The sequence below is a fragment of the Ornithorhynchus anatinus genome, chromosome 2 (assembly GCF_004115215.2).
Source record: "Ornithorhynchus anatinus isolate Pmale09 chromosome 2, mOrnAna1.pri.v4, whole genome shotgun sequence".
In the NCBI taxonomy this organism is placed as follows: Eukaryota; Metazoa; Chordata; class Mammalia; order Monotremata; family Ornithorhynchidae; genus Ornithorhynchus; species Ornithorhynchus anatinus.
This window is the reverse complement of record NC_041729.1, coordinates 108,535,766-108,551,493: the sequence shown is the minus strand read 5'-3', so window position 1 is coordinate 108,551,493 and position 15,728 is coordinate 108,535,766. Positions and strand designations below refer to the sequence as shown.

At 42.5% G+C, this 15,728-nt stretch overlaps 1 non-coding gene across 1 annotated transcript; it reads right to left on the bottom strand.

Moving 5' to 3' along the window:
* Positions 1–670: 670 nt before the first annotated feature.
* Positions 671–808, bottom strand: LOC114809879. The gene has a single exon (XR_003757651.1). It is a non-coding gene; the product is annotated as a small nucleolar RNA SNORA7 (small nucleolar RNA).
* Positions 809–15,728: the final 14,920 nt, after the last annotated feature.

Below are 15,728 nucleotides of genomic sequence, written 5' to 3'. Positions count from 1 at the left end.
TAAAAAAAAAATTCAATTCATGTTTCCCCACTCCTCTAGAACCTCCAGTGGTTGCCCATCCACCTCCTCAGAAAACTGAAATTCCTTACAATTAGCTTTAAAGCGTTCGATCACCTTGTCCCCTCCTACCTTACCACTCTGATTTTCTACTACAACTCAGCCTGTACGCTTTGCTCGTCCATTGCCAACCTACTCACTGTACCTCAGTCTCATCTATCTCAATGTCAACCCATCGTCCATGTCCTGTCTCTTGCCTGGAACTCCCTCCCCCTTCACATCCAACAGACGATCACTCTCTCCACCTTCAAAGCCTTATTAAAATCACGTCTCCTCCAAGAGGCCCTCCCCTCATTTTCCTTCCTACTGCTCCTTGTATATTACACTTATACTTGTATTTGAACCCTTTATTCACTCCACCTTTGGCCCCTTAGCACTTATGTCTTGGTTTGCCTTATTCCTTCAAGTCATCTCCAACTCATAGTGATTCCATGGATACATCTCTCCCAGTATGCCTCGCCTCCTTCTGCAATCATTCTGGTAGTGTATTCACAGAGTTTTCCTGGTAAAAAATACAGAAGTGGTTTACCATTGCCTTCTTCTGTGCAGTAAACTTGAGTTTCTGCCTTTGATTTTCTCCTAGGCCGCTGCTGCCCAGCACAGGCGAGTTTTGACTTGCAGCAGATTGCCTTCCACTTGCTAGCCATTGTCCAAGCTAGGAATGGAATGGATAGGCCTCTATTAGACTCTTCCTCTTGTAGCCAAGACTGGTAGAGTACTGGGAACTCTCCGGGTGTGATCCCGAGAGGGGTCAGCATTTATCTACATATCCATAATTTATTTTAATGTCTTTCTTCCCCTATAGAGTAAGTGCCTTGTGGGCAGGGATCATATCTACAAACTCTGTTATATCGTTCTCTCCCAAGCGCTTAGTACTGTGCTCTGCACTTAACGCTCAATAAATACCATGGACTGATTGAACTATAAGGGAAGATGAAACAATAAAGCCATAATCCTAACACAAAAGATAAGGATATATATGTTTATTTACACATATATATAATATATCCATTATATATAATATGTATCTATATAATGATAACTGCAACAGAGCAGTTGGGTACTGTGACTAGAAGGACAGAGTTTCTATCTCATGGAGCTCAGATTTGGACAGTCAAAGCAGGAACAGCTTTAGCCACAGTCCCAGCCACAGCCTTTCCAAAGTTGAGAAAGTTGAGAAAGTCTCATGCTGTCATCAATTTCTAGTGCTTCCCAAGTGGAGCAGAGATGAATGGAAGAGATCAATGGAAGTTCTCTAGACTCGAAACTCGTTGTGGGCAGGGAATGTGTCTGTCATAGTGTTTTGTTGCACTCCCCCAAAAACTTAGTACAGTGTCTGCACACAGACAGTGCTTAATAAATACAACTGATTGATTGATCGACATCTCAGTGGTGCAGGACCAGGGCAGCTTTTCTCCCAAACTGCTGGCGTTGTGATTAACTCACTGTGGGAAGGAAAAGTGTCTACCAACTCTGTTATATTGTATGCTCCCAAGTGCTTAGTACAGTGCTCTGCACAAAATAAGCACTCAATAAATACCATTGGTTGATTGTTGATATTTCAGTGCTAATTGCTCTTTTCCTTCTTTTTCATATCTGGAATTTATTTTACTGTCTTTCTCCCCCACTACACTGTAAGATCCATGAAGGCAGGGATCATTCCTCATAATCCCATTGCACTACCTCATGGAAAGAGCATGAGTCTGGGAAACAAAGGATCTGGGTTCTAATCCTAACTTGGTCTCATGCCTGGTGTGTGACCTTGGGCAAGGTACCCAGCTTCACTGTGTCTCAGTTTCCTCATCTGTAAAATGAGTATTAAATCCCTCTTCTCTCTCCCCCTTGGATCTTTAGGCCCAATTGAGACAAGGACTGTGCCTGCCTCATTTATCATGTATCTCCCCCAGGGCTTTGTACAATGCTTGGTACCTTTTAAGTGCTAAACAAATACCACAATTATTATTACAGTGCTCTGCATACAGTAAATGATCAATAAATGTTATGGATTGATTGATTGATTCGTGATCCAGAGGAGATTTTTGCCTTCTCTCAATGCCCACCCCTTCCACCTGCGCAACTAACCCCATTACACCTTCCCACCTTCCCAAATTTGGCCCCTCCCTTCTTTCTTTTCTGACAGTCATCTTCAACTCTTTGCTCTCAAATGGCTTCTTCCCCACGCTTTCAAACATGCTCATGTCTCCCCTATCCTAAAAAAATACCTCCCTTGAATCCACGGCTCCCTCCAGTTATCATTCCATCTCCCTCCTACAATTCCTCTCCAAGTCCAAGAGGGAGTTATCTACACCTGCTGCCTTAAGTCCCTCTCCTCCAATTCCCTCTTTGACTCCCTCCAACCTGGCTTCCACCTCCTTCACTCCAAAGAAAACATCCTCTCAAAGGTCACAAATGATCTCCTTCTTGCTAAATCCAATGGCCTCTACTCCATCCTAATCCTTCGACACTGCCATCCATCCCTTTTTCCTGGAAGTTTTATCCAACCTCGGCTTCACTGACACTGTCCTCTCCTGGTTTTCCTTCTTTCTCTCTGACTGCTCATTCTCAGTCTGTTTCTTGAGCTCCTCCTCTGCTTCTAACCCCCTAACTGTGGGTGTCCCTCAGGGTTCAGTTCTGGGTCCCCTTCTATTCTCCCTCTACACCCACTCCGTTGGAGAATTCATTTGCTCCCAAGGCTTCAACTACCACCTTTATGCAGATGATTCCCAAATCTACATCTCCAGCCCTTTCTGTAGTCTTACATTTCCTCCTGCCTTCAAGACATCTCTACTTGGATATCCTGCTGTCACCTCTAACTGAACATGTCTAAAACAGAACTCCTCTTCCCACCCTGTCCTGTCCTCCCCCTGACTTTCTCATCACTGTAGGCAGGACCACCATCCCTCTTGTCTCACAAGCCCATAACCTTGGCCTTATCCTGGATTCCTCCCTCTCACTCAACCCACATATACAATCTATCACTGAATCCTGTCAGTTCAACCCAACGTCACTAAAATCCATCCTTTCTTCTCCATCCAAACTCCTACCATGTTAATCCAAGCATTTATCCTACTAGCTTTGATTACTTTATCAGCCTCCTTGTTGACCTCCCTGCCTTCTGTCTCTCCCCTCTCCAGGCCATACTTCACTCTGCTACCTGGATCACTTTTCTACAAAAACATTCAGTTCATGTTTGCCCACTCTTCAAAAACCTCCTGTGGTTGCCCATCTACCTTTGCATCAAACAGAAACTCCTCACCATCAGCTTTAAAGCACTGAAATCACTTTGCCCCCTTTTATCTCATCTCGCTGCTCTTCTACTACAACCAAGCCCACACACTTTGTTCCTCTCATGCCAACCTACTCCCTGTACATCCATCTCCTCAATCTCACCTCTGACCTCTTGCCCACATCCTGCCTCTGGCCTGGAATGCCTTCCCTCTTCACATCCAACAGGCATTTACTTTCCCAATCTTCAAAACCTTATTGAAGGCACACTTCCTTCAAGAGGCCTTCCCTGACTAAGGCTTCGTGTCCTCTTTTCTCAAACCCTCTGTGTCACCCTGACTTGCTCCCTTTATTCATCACCCCAACCCCCAGCTTTATAGCACTTATGTACATATCTGTAGTTTATTTATATTAATGTCTGTCTCCCCCTCTAGACTGTGAGTTCATTTTGGGCAGGGAACATGTCTGTTATATTGTTGTGTTGTCCTCTCCCAAGTGCTTAGTACAGGGACCTATACATAGTAAGTGCTCAATAAATATGATTAATTGATTGATCCAGTGGTAAAGGAAACCATCAGGGACCTCACACTGCTTTCTCACCCTTCCCCGGCTGGAGCAGGGTACAGATGACACAGTTTCCCCAGGACACAGTCAAAGACCACTAAATCTGATCCCAAAATGTAAATCTCTCCAAGGTGCTCCACTGGTGCTTAAATCAAAGTTTAAAAACCTTTCAAATTTACAAAACAAGGAGAATCTTCTGGAAGCACACAGAAATAATTCAATCAGTCCATATTTACTGTAAATTCAAGTTTCACCACATACATTAATTTGATGGTAACTCCTGAAGTCATTTATCTGAAAGACTAGGGGACTGAGAATCTGGGCAAAAGAACAGATTGACGTTTGAGTGGTTTGCACCAAACCTCTAGTCAGTTAATCAGATGTATTTATTGAGTGCTCACTGTGTGCAGGGCACTGTACTAAGTGCTTGGGTGAATACAACACTTTCCCTGCCCACAGCTAGCTTGCACTGTAACGGGAGAGACAGACATTAATACAAATAAATAAATTACAAGAGATACGTGCTGAGAGGCTGGTGATGAAGGATGAATAAAGGGAGAAAGTCAGGATGATGCAGAAGGGATAGGGAGAAAAGGAAAGGAGGGCTTAGTCAGGGAAAGTCTCTTGGAGGACATGTGCCTTCAATAAAGCTTTGAAGGAGGGGAGGCTAATTGTCTGTCAGATATGAGGAGGGATGTGGGCAAGAGGTCGGCTTCTCTGTTGGTCATGTTCCCACCAGCGCAGTGGGTGCGAAAAGCAAGTGTGTTGGCATGGGTGAAGCACATTGCAAAGGTCAGTGTGAGAATTTCACCTACAAAGTCCATTTAGGGCCAGGATGTGAGGCCAGTATAGTGCCAATGTTGTGCCAAAACATCACAGTGCCAATGCTGTGCCATAGTACCATAGCCTAGAGTCTGGTTGTCAGGGTAGTCGCTGCCTAGGCATCCTCTAGGGGGCATCGTTGACTTTCCTGGGTATTAGTAGCAGAATCAGCAGCTATAAACTTCTCTAATGTAGGTGATGTACACAATACGTACAGCCACGATTCCTTCCAATTAAAACAAATTTCTTTTTTTACTTTAAACCTTTCATCTGTGAATTCTCCTTGGTGTGCAGGAATTTGGGTGTTTAAAAATAAATTTTTTAGGTACGGTACCTGTTTTAGGGACTGATTTTTAAGAGGAACTCTTTAACTAGGACAATAAACATTTCTGGTCATGGCTGTATATGTAGAGCTTAAAAAGAGTCAAAACTATTGTCATCCATTCCTGGCAATCCTCTTCTGAAATTGAGGCCAGATTCCCAGCTGGAGCAAGAGAGATTTTTTTTTCCCCCTTCCTTCAGGCCAAAGCGTGAAAACATAAGAGGTGTCAGGTGGAATAATGATCTTGTGGTTGCCTAGGGCGGGGAAGCTTATAGTCTATCTTGACAGATCATCTTCAGTGAAGGAAAATGAAATGAAAATTTTCTAAATGGCCTGTCTAGTTCTGAAGGGCAATGGAGCTTTCAATCTAAAATAAAATGAGATTGAAATCAACAGATTTTCTTAATAGCAAGGCAAAGGAGATACCCGTTTCTTCCTTTTTAGGATTAGGCATAATTGGCTAATAAACTTTCATTGTTTGGCTTGAGAAATCACAGAGTTTGAGCTATAGATTTTAGGCATTATTTGTGGGGAGAGATGCTGTTTACTTGTTGGGACTTTTATAGGGAATGTGTTTGTAGATCTTCCTCATGATTTCAAAAGGAAATGTATCATGAAGCCAAGCCTGTACTTAAAGGCTAATTCCAAAAGACTCCAAGCTGGGAAATAGTCTGGGATAGATTAGTCCCCTGTTCAGCAGGGAATAAAGCAGTGGGGGAAATGTATAAAGTGCTTTCCCAGAGGAGGCTGGTAGGTCTAAAGAGTTTTATGTTGACAAACGGTCCATGTGTCATCTTGACCATATTCTACAGGCTGTTCCTTGCCAGTTCATCTCTGTTTGTAAATCCCAGTATGGGAGGAAGCCTTTGTAATTGTATGATCAAAGGGAAAAGTGCCTTTGCTTTTTTCTGTGGCTAAATGAGGAATTCTGTCATAGATTTTTCCATTACTTTGGAATATGTGGCTGTGGGAAGACTCTTCTCCTCCTTCTCCTCCTCCTCCCCAGTCTTCCCTTTTCTCCACTGGGATCTTCTCTGCCATTTTGGGGTTCAGTTGGAGTCTTCTTTATTCTGGTGGATTATGTAGTGACTAAATGTTTAAAAAATTGAAATGTGTTTCATATTATGCCACGTTCCTTATTAGAAAAATGAATGAGAACCGTCAAAAAGTATAGTGAGTTTTGAGATGGTTCTGTGGGCAGCCACATTTGGAAATACCTGTGATTCAGTAGAATATTCCGAATGAATAGAGTAAATAATAATAATAATATTAATGATGGTATTTGTTAAGCGCTTACTATTTGCTGAGCACTGTTCTAAGCTCTGGAGTTGATAGAGGGTAATCAGATTGTCCCACGTGGGGCTCACATTTTTTAATCCCCATTTTTCCAGATGAGGTAGCTGAGGCCCAGAGAAGTTGAGTGACTTACCCAAGGTCACACAACAGACAAGTGGTGGAGCCGGGATTAGAACCCACGACCTCTGACTCCCAAGTCCAGGCTCTTTCCACTAAGCCACGCTGCTTCTCGAAGTAAATGGCTTCTTAGGTTTCCTGCCAATTTCTCCTTGCAAAGCACTTTTTAAAAGGCCTGCCACAAGGTAGTAAAATGAAATAAATGGAATATACAGTTTAAAGAAAAGTCTTTTCCTCTTATTTACTATATTAATAATGTGTGTTAAGTGCTATGCTAAGTGCTGGGATAAATACAAAATAATAATAATAGTAATTACCACTGTTATTATTATTATCAATGTATACAAACCAGTCATGGATTCTGCCCCCCGCTGGGCTCACACACTAAGCGGGAGAACAGGTATTTAATACCCATTTCCTATTTTTCAGGCAAGGCGACTGAAAAACAGAAAGGTTAAGTGACTCGCTTAAAGTCACACAGTAATAAAGACTCTACAAGACCCCACTGCTCCACTATATTCATGAGTCTGAAAGAGTCTCAACTTTTCAACTCCGGGCCTAATGAATTGAGACCAATGAGCTCAGAAACAACATCAAATTTGGAACACTTCTTTTTGTTCCTTCTTAAGTAGGGTTTATTTTTAACCTAACTGGTATTCTGACACCTTTCCTGCGTGTCTGTACTCCTCCCCCCTTTCTCCAGTGCTTAGTTTGGTGCCTGGCTTATAGCAGGCGCTTAACAAATGCCATAATTATTATTCCCTGTCTCCTTCTCTCCTTTTCCTTCTGCACACTCTCCTCAGGGTCATTACTTTTTACTGCCCAGAGAAAAACAAGCCTCTATCACTTCTAAGTGGTCCTGGACTCCCTCTCTCACTGTACATTCAATGACTGTTTTGGGTTTTTTAATTTTTATTTTTAATGAAATTTGTTAAGCACTTACTATGTGGCAGTCACTGTACTGAGCACTGGGGAAGATACAAGTAAATCAGGCTGGATGCAGTCCATGTCCCACATGGGGCTCACAGTCTTAACTCTCATTTTACAGATGAGTTAACTGAGGCACAGAGAAGTGAAGTGATTTGCCTAAAATCACACAGTAGACATCCTTCCAACTCTCTGTGTTTCTCTTCTCTGCTTCTATTGCTGCAAAGCACCCATAGGTACACGAGAGGTAGCATTCACCTAGATTATTTTCCCAAATAAATTGGGGATTGTGCTGGCGGCAGACAAAAAGAAAAGGTAAAATAATCAAAAACACACAAAACATTTAAAAGATATGGGTGATGATGTGGCAGAGGAGTAGAGATTCAAGCTTCTCATGGTTTGGAGTCCAACATTCAAAGAGCAGTGTAGTTATACAAAGTACTTGGAAAACGCTGTCAAATAAAGTCACATCTTTTGAATAGCCAAATCAGTAGGATATAGGAGATTAGGATTTTGAGGTCTCTGACTTTTCAGAATTTATTTTAAAGATCATTTTAGACAAGTGTTTGACTGTTAGGTCACTGTGGGCCAGGATCGTGCTTACCAAGTCTGTTGTACTATATTCTCCTAAGCGCTTAGTATAGTGCTGTGCTCACATAGTAAGCATTCAGTAAATACTAGCAACTGACTGATATAGGACTTAAAATGAATGTGGGAAGAGAAAATTTGGGACTATTTTACCAGCTTTTCTTCCCTAATCTCTGCTTCCTCTTCGTGTTTCCTTCATTTAACAACCACAACTTCCCTCTGCCCTCCTCACATACACAGATATAGGTGCACTTTCTTCCTTCTCGCCCACTATCCAGCCCAGAAAGGTTAAGGAAAAACTTGCAGAATGTGTGCATGGTAGAAGTAGAAGTGTGGTAGAAGTTGGGACTCCTGTGAGATTTTAGGTAAGTCATTTAACTACTCTGTTCCTCAGTTTCCTCACCTGTAAAATAGAAGGGGGGATAAAATACCAGTTCACCAGAGTGACTACAAAGCTGGCAGTCTAGGAGAGAACCTTCCTGGCCCCCTGCACTATCTGGACTTCCCTTTAGCCTCTGCTTCCAGGTGAGGAATCAGGAGCAGTGTGAGACCTTCTGAATTTTTTCAGTACTGGGATCAGTGGGAATTTAGCGGTGGTTAGGGCTACGAATGTCGGACTCCACATGGAGAAGGTCGAGAAGCAGCGTGGCTTAGTGGAAAGAGCGTGGGCCTGGGAACCAGAGGACCTGGGTACTCACCCCAGCTCTGCCACTTACCTTGTGTAATCTTGGGCAAATCCCTTCACTTTTCTGTGCCTCAGTTACCTCATCTGTAAAATGGGAATGAAGTCGCAGAGTCCTAGGTGGGACTGTGTCCAACCTGACTATATCGAATCTACCCTGACACTAAGGACAGTGCCTGTCACATAGTAAGCAGTTAAACATGTACCATAAAATAATTGAGGAGTTGAATCCTGCTCTTCTGTCCCAGTGGCCTATTGCTCTTGTGGCATTTTCATCAGCTTTTTCTTTTATGTGGTTTTTTGTGTTTTTTTATTATTTCGTTTTTTCTCATGTGACTGTCCCCAACACCCAACTTATTCTTAGATTGCGAGCCCATTGAGGGGTCAGAAATTGTGTTTAATTTTCACCCATGTATGTTTTGCGAGCATTTAATACCGTGTCTTCTGTACAGTAGGTACTTAGTTGAGCCCGTCATTGGGCAGGGATGGTGTCTATCTGTTGCCGAATTGTACATTCCAAGCGCTTAGTACACTGCTCTGCACATAGTAAGCGCTCGATAAATATGATTGAATGAATGAATAAATACTACTACAACTACTGTTACTTCTAATATTATTACTTCTACTCCTGACCATATTATGTTGGCACTTCCTCAGAATTTTTCACCTGAGACAATGATTAAGATATTTGTGAAGTAATTACAGTACATCAAGCCCAGTTCTAAGCACTGGAGTAAATCCTAGTTAATCAGTTTGGACACCATCCATGACCGACATGGGGCGCACAGTCTAATGAGGAGGAGGAGCACTTTTTAGGCCTCGTTTTATAGTTGAGGAAACTTAGGCACAGAGAAGTGAGGTGACTTGCCCACGGTCACACAGCAAGCATTTGGCAGAGCTGGGATTAGAACCCAGATCCTCTGCCTCCCAGGTCCATGCTCTTTCCACTAGGGCAGGCTGATAAGACTGGAGCACTGAACAGTTTGAGAAATGGACATTGCTATGACTTGTGCAAGATCTCAAACGTGACAGTTTTGGAGCTGAGAATAGGATTCTCGACTCTCGGTCTGCCAGAACTGCACATAAACCAAAGTTCCTTTTAATGAACTTTTTCTTTTTACTGTTAATAATAGTTTTCTGTGAATATCTTTACATTTTTACATTACAGTACCCGGAGAAACAGCATATTGTTATGTTAATTAATCACACATGCCCCCAAGAATTAAATGTTTTATCCATCTGAAGGGAGTTAAAGCCAAGAAGATATAAATATAGAGAGAGATGGGGAAATGAGTAAAGAATCTGAGATAGTAAGGATGCAGTTTTAATTTCTGAAGGGCAAAAATTCTGTATAGAAGCTAAACTGCCTTTCTTATTTCCTTACTATATGTCTTTTAAATGCATTTTGCATGCAGATACTTTTAGGGGGTAGATTTAAAATTCAAAAAAGAAAATATCCTTCTCAGCAGGAGTTCACCCCCTTGCATTGTAACATGGCAGTTGCATTCTGGCAAAATCCCATGTTAAAGAGAAACTCACAAGGTAGTACTTCCAAAACTATGCCAACATGTATCTAAACACATTCACTTTTTTGGTTGCTCCCTGATCTTCTAAAGCACATAATGAAAATGCATGTTATGGAAGAACTGAGTACTAGATTACTTTATTCCCAAGTGGGACAGAGACTGTGTCTGTCCCGATTATCTTATATCTGCCATAGGGCTTAGTACATAGTAAATGTTTAATAAATACCATTATTATTAATAATATCTATAATTGATATATAATAATCTATAATAATATAATATAATAATATTCTGGCCTTTGAGTCCCCCAAGAGAAGGGTATTATGAAAGAGAAGCAGCGTGGCTTAGTGGCTAGAGCACTGACTTGGGAGTCAGAGAACATGAGTACTAATCTTGGCTCTGCCTCTTGTCTGCTGTGTGACCTTGGGCAAGCCACTTAACTTCTCTGTGCCTCGGTTTCCTCATCTGTAAGACGGGGATGAAGACTGTGAACCCCACAGGGGACAACCTAATTACCTTCCATCTACCCCAGCACTTAGAACAGTGCTTGGTGCATAGTGAGAGCTTCACAAATACCGTCATTATTATGAAAGATCAACCCAGTAGGGGTGATGGTAGAGAAGAGAGTTTCTTAATTAATTGTTTGAAAAACTAATGGTACATGAAGTTGACTTGGTTCTGATTTCTTAGAATTTCCCGAAGCTGCCCTCCTCTCTTTTAGTTATGTTTCAGTAGCAGAGACGGGTGAGGAGGATGCAAATTAGATGCAAATATTTGGGGGTTAGTGTTAGGTTTCTGTCTCACCATATAAGCAGGAGCTATTCATCTTCTATTGCCTTTGAGAAACGTTTGATGCCTAAGTGTTTTGTTTAAGGAAAGTTTATATAATTCAAGAGGAAATTCTGTGGGAAATTCAATTTCTGCAGCTTTTGTCTCTATCTGTTACCAAATTGTACTTTCCAAGCACCTAGTACAGTGCTCTGCACACAGTAAGCGCTCGATAAACAAGATAATGAATGAATGAATGAAAATGTGCTCTTTTCACTAGGCCACTTCTTTGCTGTGTGGCCTTGGGCAAGTCACTTAACCTCTTAATGCCTCACTTACTTTATCTGTAAAATGGAGATTAAGACTTTGAGCCCTTTGCTGGGCAGGGGACCTGATTATCTTGTATCAAAGTGGTCTTTGGAAGGCCAAATAACTCCATTTAGATTAGCATATTTTGGACACATAATCAAGAGGACTGATTCTCTGGAAAAGACACTAATGCTAGGAAAAGTCCAGCAAAAACGTGGAAGAGGCAGACCAGCAGGTAAATGGATCTAAGCCATAACAACGATAACGGAAGAACCATTAGAAAGGTTGCGGATTATGGCAGAGGACAGGACGTTCTGGAGAAAGTATATCCATCGAGTCGCTATAAATCGGAAATGACTCGACAGCACTTAATAATAGTAAAACCCCAGCTCTTAGTACCTCTTAGTGCCTGGCATGTAATAAGCATTTAACAAATGCCATTTAAAAAAACAAACAACAAAAGCACATACACAAAACACCCACCTCAAGGGAAATGTTAAATTCAGAGTTCATGCGTGTCTGTAATGACCTTGGAGGTACTGCATTAGAAGTTGCTTAGTTTTGTCCTGATATGTGTTATACTCCTTCAGACTATTAAAATGGGAATTCCTCCCTCTACTTAGAATTTTTGTGGCTTGCTCTAGACGGAAGCGAGAAGGCTGCCACAATTGTATATTAATGCTTGCTGTTGCACTGATATGGGCACTTGGGCATCTTCAGAGAGCAGCAAATTAATGTACTGTGGTGGAGTGGGTTTTCCGCCTGTGATGTTCGGTGACTCCAAAGATGGGAATTTCATGCAAGAGGGCCCTGTAATATAGATCATAATCCAAACGGGCTCCATTTTTACCGTTTCTCATGTTGCTTTGCCTCTCGCTAACGTTCAAAGACATTTGTCTTTTAAATTACAGCTTTTACCCTCTGTGGTTCATTTTCTCTTTCCATCCCTCCAGTGAAGTCATCTTCCTGGAGGCATAACCCTGAATCATTGCTGGTTCTGTCTCTACAGACTACGATGTCAGAAGCACAGGATTACAATTTTCATTTGAAGGCTGAGCAAGGTAAAAGCTGATTTCTCCCTTAGGTCATTGCTTAACACTTACTAGAATACCCCAGCCTGTTAGACTAATGTAGAACCAGAGAAAATCCAGTGCTGTCCAGTGATTTTTACACTCTGAATAAGATTAAGACCCATTAAAAGATCGGGAAGACATAGATTCATTGGACAGGAGAAAAATACAGTCTGTCGTCCTATACCCCAAGGATAACATTCTCAAATCACTCCACAGTAAGGGAAAGTCATGTTCTACCTTGCCCATCATCATGTATGGGCATACAGCATATTTTCCAACATCATATTGTGTTGTATTCCAATAGACAAAGCATTTCCAGGGCAATGTTCCTAATTGCAAAAGAGCTTTCAATCAGTCAGGTGTCTTGCTTGAGCAAGAGCACTGTAAAAAATGCTTTTGGGAGTACAAAAACAGAGTAGGTAGATATATTCCCTGCCTTCAAAGAGCTTATATGTCATGAAAATATGTATAATAGGAGAAGCAGCATGGCCTAATGGAAAGAGCATGGGCCTGGGAATCAGAGGACCTGGATTCTAATCCTGGCTCTGCCACTTCATTCATTCATTCATTCATTCAATAGTATTTACTGAGCGCTTACTATGTGCAGAGCACTGTACTAAGCGCTTGGAATGAACAAGTCGGCAACAGATAGAGACAGTCCCTGCCGTTTGATGGGCTTACAGTCTAATCAGGGGGAGAGGGACAGACAAGAACAATGGCAATAAATAGAGTCAAGGGGAAGAACATCTTGTAATCACTAATCACGTAACTTCTCTGTGCCTCAATTATTCCATCTGTGAAATGGGGATTAAGACTGTGGGGTATGGACTGTTTCCAACCTGATTAGCTTGGCTCTATCCAAGCATTTTGTTTTTAAGCCAATCAAGACTGTACTGAACTTTTCCATTACAACTTAGTGTTGCGATGAAGCAGCGTGGCTCAGTGCAAAGAGCCCGGGCTTGGGAGTCAGAGGTCATAGGTTCGAATCTCGGCTCTGCCACTTGTCAGCTGTGTGACTGTGGGCAAGTCTCTTAACTTCTCTGGGCCTCAGTGACCTCATCTGTAAAATGGGGATTAACTGTGAGCCTCATGTGGGACAACCTGATTAACCCTGTATCTACCCCACCGCTTAGAACAGTGCTCTGCACATAGTAAGCGCTTAACAAATACCAACATTATTATTATTTAGCCCTGGGAGAGTCCTTCAGAGTTCATCTAGTCCAGGCCCCTGGGTCCTGGCAGAACTCCCTCAACCAACCTGGAACCATGTTTAAACGTGCATGAACCCCCAGGCCTAGGCCTCAAAGGAAAAAAACAAAACAGGTCTAAGTTGAATCAGATGAATCAGACTGCATGCAGGTAAGAACAGTGCTTGGCACATAGTAAGCACTTAACAAATGCCATCAATATTATTTATTATTAAAAAGATGGAATATGTGGTCCGAAGCTCTAGCTCTGATTTACTTCCAGCTACGGTTATCCTCAGGGATCAAATGCGTTATTATCGCTTATTGCTGTGTCCAACGTGATTTGCTTGTATCCACCCCAGCCCTTAGTACCGTGCCTGGCACTCAGTAAGCACTTAAATACCACAATTCTTATCGCTTTATCACTAGGGTGGGAATGGCTGGTAAAAACCCGAGGTTCTTTGGGAAACATAACGACAAAACTTATCTAATTCTCCCAGGTCTCCAGGGCAGGTGTTGCCAGCTGGTTTCTCTATCTCTCAGCGCTTCCATTTTTTCCACTGAATGAATTTTCACTCCTTAATCCTTGCCCTCCTGATTGAGAAATGCTGCTCTACTCTTAATCATCATCATCGGAAGTTTCTGAGCACCTGGTCTGCCTAAACCACTGTACCAGTTGCTTTGTGGCGCAGTGGAAAGAGCACGGGCTTTGGAGTCAGGGCTCATGGGTTCGAATCCCAGCTCTGCCACTTGTCAGCTGTGTGACTGTGGGCAAGTCACTTAACTTCTCTGTGCCTCAGTTCCCTCATCTGTAAAATGGGGATTAAGACTGTGAGCCCCACGTGGGACAACCTGATTCCCCTGTGTTTACCCCAGCGCTTAGAACAGTGCTCTGCACATAGTAAGCGCTAAACAAATACCAACATTATTACTGAACATTATGCTATGACCATTCTTTTCAGACTGAAGCTGGGCCCACTGCCTGCACCTCCTACATCCCTTAGACAACTCATTTGCTCCCATGGCTTCAACTATCACCTCTGTATGGACGATCCCCAAATCTACATCTCCAGCCCTGTTCTCTCTCCCTCTCTGCAGTCTCTCATTTCCTCCTGCTTTCAAGACATCTCTACTTGAATATCCTCCCATCACCTCAAGCAAAATGTGTCCAAAACAGAACTTAACTTCCCACCCAAAACCTGTCTTCCCATGACTTTCCCATCACTGTAGACGGCATCACCATGCTTCCTGTCTCACAAGCCCGTAAACTTGGTGTTATCCTTGACTCCTCTCTCTCATTCGGTCCACATGTTGAATCTATCACTGAATACTGTTGGTCCCACCTTCATAACTGCCAAAATCTGCTCTTCTCTCTCCATCCAAACTGCTTTCACATTAATACGATCACTCATCCTATCCCTCTGGATTATTGCATCAGCCTCCTTCCTGACCTCTTGGCCTCCTGTCTCTCCCTGCTCCAGTCCATACTTCATTCTGCTGCCCAGATTTTTTTTCTACAGAAACGTTCAGGACACGTTTCTCCAGTCCTCAGAAAACTCCAGTAGTTGCCCATCCACCTTCTTAACAAACAAAAACTCCTCACTTTTGACTTCAAAGCACTCAATCATCTTGCCCCCTCCTACCTCACCTTGTTACTCGCCTACTACAACCCAGTCTGCATATTTCGATCCTCTAATGCTAACCTCCTCAATGTGTCTCGATCTTGTCTATCTCCCTACCGACTCATCTCCCACGTCCTGCCTCTGGCCTGGAACACCATCCCTCCTCATATCTGACAAATAATTACTCTCCCCCACTTTAAAGCTTTATTGAATGCACATCTCCTGCAAGAGGCCTTCCCTGATTAAGCCCTCCTTTCCTCTTCTCCCACTCCCTCCTGTGTTATCCTGACTTGCTCCCTTTATTCTTCCTCCCTCCCAGCCCCTCAGCACTTATGTACATGTCTCTGATTTATTTATGTATATTAATGTCTGTCTCCCCACCCTATAGACTGTAAGCTCTTTTTGGGGAAGGAATGTGTCTGTTTATTGTTGTATTGTACTCTCCCAAGTGCTTAGTATTCCCAAGAACTCTGCATACAGTAAGTGCTCAATGAATACAATTGAATGAATGAATGAATATATCCATTTGCTGGATTCAAACAATCAATCAATCATATTTATTGAGTGCTTACTGTGTGCAGAGCACTGTACTTAGAGTTTGGTAGTGAAGCAACGTGGCTCAGTGGAAAGAGCCTGGGCTTTG